This window comes from Anastrepha obliqua, chromosome 1 (assembly GCF_027943255.1).
Source record: "Anastrepha obliqua isolate idAnaObli1 chromosome 1, idAnaObli1_1.0, whole genome shotgun sequence".
NCBI lineage: Eukaryota > Metazoa > Arthropoda > Insecta > Diptera > Tephritidae > Anastrepha > Anastrepha obliqua.
The window spans coordinates 84,490,248-84,496,425 of NC_072892.1; positions in this window are offsets into that span (position 1 = coordinate 84,490,248).

Consider the following 6,178-nt stretch of genomic DNA (forward strand, 5'->3'; position numbering starts at 1 on the left):
TTTACTGAATTTATGGTTACAAAACCTTAAAGACTAGACGTACAAAATAACCTAAAGATATGACTTAAAAGAAATTTTATTCCAGGTTAGATAAAATTTGAGATCTAGAAGGGTCGAAATCAATATCGAGACTATTAAAATTCTATTATTTTCATTAAGAGACTTAGTAAAAAGCGTGTAATTAAAATAATTTGACTTTAAAATTTGAATATGCAACAGGGAATGAAAGCGCAATACCCTTTGGAGAATACCTTCAGTATGTGCTCCAGAAGATCTGGACTTTCTGTGATACCACAGACAGATGTTACAGACAAAGCATCAGTGAGAAAAGTGGATTTTAAATTTATTAATATACATAAATATTATGGGCCCCATAAGATGCGCGTTGCTCGTTAAAATCCACGAGTATAATAAAAAGTGATAATTTAATAATTTTGAGATTTATTTAATGTCGAAAATTTTGGTACAAAGCTTTTAAAGTGAAATATATTCGTTAAAAGGTACTGAATATTATATTTCTTTTTAAATTTTTTGGATAAAATATATATAATAATATATGTGACCTGGTCTACGTAAAGGTACCTTACATGCGAAAACAAGTTTTCGAGAAAACAGCAGTTAAAGTTTAAACTTTTAAAAACCCTTGTAACTTTTTTAAATATTAATATTTTTCAATCCGGTTTGGCTTATTTTCTTCAGCATAGATCACAGTATCAATAAAATCACCGAAGCAGTGAAAAACATTTTTTTTATATATATAAATAAATAAGAAAAAGTTAATACAAATCGCAGAAATCGTTTTAAAAAACAAGTTAGCTTTTGTATTTTCGTATTTGCACTTTTCTTTTTTTTTACTTTTAACAAACTTTTAAACAAATTATGACTTTCTGGTTTTCACCATTTTAAAGAGCCTTCCACACATTATTCGAATCAACAAAAAAGTGAAAAATGATTTTTTGACACGTAAGGTACCTTTTCATAGACCAGGTCACATATAATACTTTATAAAAAACATGTTGGTGAAAAAGTTTACCCTTTTTGTTAAAAATGTTGAGTTTTTCAAAAATGAAATGTGGATTTTCCGATCCTATGGATGTTTTTTTAATATAGTCGCAGAGATAAAAATCTCTTCAGAAATTCTAATTCTCCCCCAAAGCCGATGAGCTGCTTTAAGGGTCAAACTAAGAAGCGAAATGGATGACCCTTTGCATTCAATTGCTATGTTAGTTGAACCTAATAGGATAATTTCCATTAGACTTATGCATGGAATTTTCAGTTGTTCAAATTATTACGGAGCCAATACATTTAGCCTATGTTCCATTTTTTCAGTCACTGCGAACATATTTTTGTGGAACACAACATACTATGACAGGGTCACGAATGGTAGTGCCTTACAATCAAGACGATGAGCAGAAAAACACTGTCAGTGTCAAAGTATCTTCTAATTAAAAAAAATCTACATCCCGATATTTGTATAATTTTTAGGCAATAAAGTAAATCAGTCAGTATGATTACTGGTACTTTTTGAAAATGTATTCATATAGGTTTTAGAAGTTTGATTTATACTATATTTTGTTTTTTTGAACATACCACTACCAGTCTAGGCCAAACCAAACCAGTAGCAAACTAGTTTTCTTTTCAGTGTAAATTCCAATGTGTGCATGTGTTCATGTGTACATGCGAGCGTGCACTAAGCACTAAACACATTTCCGTTATTCGCAAAATAAACGTAAAAATATCATATTTCCCCTCAATAACTTAGCAAACTGGCTAAGAACACAACGAAACGAAATGGCAAATAGCTTGGAAGAGATGTGCATCACACATACACAAGCACAAACGTGCGAATTCATGCACCTAGCACAATTACCCATACAAATATTAAGGTCTGAGTACACTTACTTTACTGCTGTAGAATGTGCAAAAGTAAACATCAGGTTAATGGATTCGACTCGCCTTCTCCACCTTCCCATACGTAATCTTCAAAAAAAAAAATGCTCTGTGCGTTAAAGCAAGCGTTTAACTGCTTCCTCCTTTTGATTTTTCGTCTTCTTGTACCACCTAAAAGGCCCGTTAGAGTGTTGTTAGTCGATTGCGTGGGTATGCGTTTCAGCATGTGCAGCTCCTTACTCAATATCTGTGTCAGCATGCGTTTCGCTTGAGATCTCCACATTTTCCACCCAATAAGCTGATTTGCTCGTACACCTCGTGAACAGGCCAACGCACACATAACCCACTGTTACTTTTCCACTTCGCCTTCCTTTTAGCTGTTGTTGTACGAAAAGCAATTTTCCTCACGTCTTTTACTTTGTAGTCTTTTTTTTTGGGTAATAGAAACTGTTGTTGCTGCTTGTTTACTTCATTTGCTGCGCTAGAAAAGATGTGGAAAATGCCAAATTTCTAGTAAAGTGTTTAGTTGTTGTACTACGCACCTCAATCCGGTCTGAGGCGAATGAAGCCACACACATACTCCTTTACTCATCCAAAATATACCTAAGTATATTACATTAGTTTCAACGCAATTGCTTCATAGCAGCATTTTGAGTGTGCGATGTGTGTAATGCATGTATGTCTATATATCGTTGCATACCACCAGGCGTGTGTAGCCACATATACTAGTAAAGCATGATTGCCAGCAGCTAAGGTCAGTATAATAACATTTGCACTTTAACTTTTGCACACACACACTTCCCTTATTTTTGTTGCTTCCCTGCTGTCACTAATGAAGCTACTCAATTTAAGTTTACCCCCGCTTTAGCTCCCCACGAAGCAGTACTGCAATAAACAATTCGCCTTTCAAAGCGTCACTATTTCCACGAGTTTATTATAGAAGTTCACTACATAACAAATTTTCTCACATTCGTTTCTTGTTTTCCCCAGCTCTTGCTTAGTTAGTAGCAGGTGACGATAATTGCTTGACCAATAGGTCATTCCCACATTGTATTTTTTAATTTGTGGCTTGCAATCTTTGATACTACAAACAGGCAGTTCTGAAACCTCTAGTCCATTAAAGTGGTCAATTAACTCACACATATAGAATATTTCTGTTTATTAGAGTTTCGTTTTGGGCTAGAAAATGCTTATCTGTTCTTACGGATGTCTTCTTTACGATGCCAACCAAATAGAGATAAGCCTAAAAGTAAGTAAAGTTAAATAATAACAAAACGCAGGTAATTCATATATATAATTTAGGGTGCCTCACCAAAAAGCTTCGGATTATAAAATTTTGTATATGTTAAGCCTTCCACCAAGATATTCCAGAAAAATATTAATATTTACGTGAGCTGGACCGATTTACGTAAATTGCCTCCAAAAACCGAGTTTTTAAGTAAAATTAGTTTTTTTAAATATTTGTTCCAAAAAATAACTTCGGGTAATGGGAGAAATTAAACTTTACAGTTCCTCATAAAAATGTTGAAATATTGTATTGTACTAACGGCATCACAGTAATGAGATATTTTATGTTGATTTTGGATCGTAGGTTTAAGGAAAAGTTGAACTATTAAGGCAAATCTTCACCGACATCCACATCTAAGGTATTATCTTATTTTTTCTTATCCTTTTAATTTCTTCCCCAACTACATTCCAATTAATTTCAATTCATAAAGTGCACGGAATTTTTCTCCAGGCCTCTTCCTTTCGTCAATCGTTAGCAACTGGCGAATAGATTAGGCAACTGGTATAAATGAATATATCTTGGCAACACTGGAATAGAGCTGCCTTAAATTACATTTGTTTAGAAGCACTTAATGAGTATTAGTAAGTCCGCATTCATACGTTTGTTGCTTAAACTCGTTACGTATGATGCTTTTACTCTGTCAAAACTCTTTCACTGTTTGTGTTTACGTTCTTCTCAATATTATGGACTGTAGACCAAAACTAACGATTACAAGGTATATGAACAAGACGGGCAACACCAAAAGAAAATTCGCAAAGCGACAAAAATTGTTCTGTTTGAACGCGGTCTAATGAAACTTATTTAGTATCAGAAAATAAAGTTGGCCGCATTGAAAATGGTAAGTTATACGAGTTTTATGAGGTATAACCATACTCGCTAGCGACGAACCTTACTCGATAACTTTGTTGTTGCTTTCGCTTGCAAATTTTTAGTTGGTTGTTCGATTCAATTATGAGTTACTGGGTGTTAACAGTGGAAGTCAACAAAGAGAACCTTCGGTATATTTTACAGCTTTTCTATAATAAATGCGAAAATGCAAGCCAGGCCGCTGAAATTGTGAATGGTGTTTATGTTGAATTTTGTTTTCATCGATTCCGTTCAGGCATTTTGGATGTTAAAGATGCATCTCGCACAGGCATACCCGTCGTCGAAAATGTCAATATCACAGAAATAATCGAAGTGAGTAGTCATAGCACCGCCCAGGAGCTACCGATCGACCATAAAGTAGTTTTAAACCATTTGCGCAAAATAAAAAATTAAAAATAAAAAATAAATAGGTATAATGGATTTCTTTTTTCAAAACAATATTATATATGAGCGATTCCAAGTCAAGTTATCCAAATATTTTGGGCATAGTCTTACATTTTTCTGAAAATAGGTTTACTTGTATGTTTGAGTATAATAAGAAATAAATAAAAAAAGTTTTGAAACAAATTTATTAATTTTGAGATAACTTCGATTCTTTTTTATAATAAGAGAAAAAAATTTTAGAGTGTAAAATATACTTAAAAAATTTGCTTCCAGCTACTTATTTGAATAAAACTCGAAACGTTAATGGAATCCCACTAAGAAACTTTCTGGGAAACGCAAATATTTCACTTTAAATTCTCCATATAAAAATTTTCAACATTGAATAATCCCCGAAATTGTTTCAGTTATTTCCTATTATGAGTATACTCAAGCCTTCAAATAAACCAGTTTTCAAAAAAATTAAGACCATGACCAAAATACTTAAATCACTTGACATAGTATCGTTCATATGTATAATTACTATATACATAGAATGTAACTAATAAATTTTTACTGATGACCACATACACACATAATCTGTTTGCTACAAAAATCAAACCCATTTTCCTGTGTAGTCGGAAACATTTTTTCCGCCACAAAAATTTTTGCAAGGTAACTTCCGCAGGCTTTCTGACAATATCTCCTGGCGGTTTTAGCAAGGCGAGACAGTCGCAAAATTGGCAGCAAAAAATACCATTTTCATTTTAACATATGTAAACAGTTGTATGTCTACTCAATTCCACTGGTCCTTACACAATTCGGTATGTTTGGCACGTTCAAGTCGAATGAGTGAATGTCGGGCATAATAAAAAGGCGAGAGAGTGTCACATGAAGAGGCGGAGAAAGTGAGCGCAGCACAGTTCAAATGTTTAAATACAGGCGAAGATTTTCGCTCACCCTTGAAACGGCACGCTTTTCCAGTGAAGTGTGAAATTTTTGTAAGTAGTCGCTTTCACTAGCAACAAATTTTTGCTTCACTCACAATTTCACTACTTAAAATGTAAAGTTAATTTTTAATGCATACTTTCAACACCTTTTCAATCATTGGCATCAGATGGCGAAGCAAACTTGTTAAGATCACACATCCAATACGTCTTCCGCTGGGCACACGTTGCTTCCCGTTTGATTGGTGTGGCTGCCGTAGATGCTGCAGCACTCAATAATCTAGTTTATTTAAGTTTTCGTTGCACGTTCGTCCAACGCTTTTGCAGCATAAGTTGCAGCAGTGCCCCTGGCAAAAGATGCTATAGTGAGAAAAGTTTACTTATACGAGCATATGCGGGTGGGAGAGTTGGTTAACAGGCTTATTGACGAACAGACAACATGTTGCCGTTGTCGTTTAGACACGTTGCTTGTTTGCCTGTTTGAGGTGAGTTGTGGATGCGAGAAGCAGTGTAGCGATTTCTTCCGTTTTTCCTTCTTTGAATTCTTTTTCTTTGCTTTTTTGAGCAGCGGGCGTATTTTTACAATTTTCGCAATTTTCGCTAAACTTTCACTTGCACTGAATGGAGCTAGCCAGGAAAATGAGTTGCGATTGAAAATTCCAGTGCCAGTTCAAAGACTTCATTTTCAGGTGCAGAGGGCGGCAAACACTTTCTTGTCAAATGATAAATCTTTTAAATATGTTGCTCTTCAGCTGCTCACAACGTCAAACCTTAGAGTTTTGAACAATTTTTCCACGACTACGTTAGACTAACGAACAAAAATTAG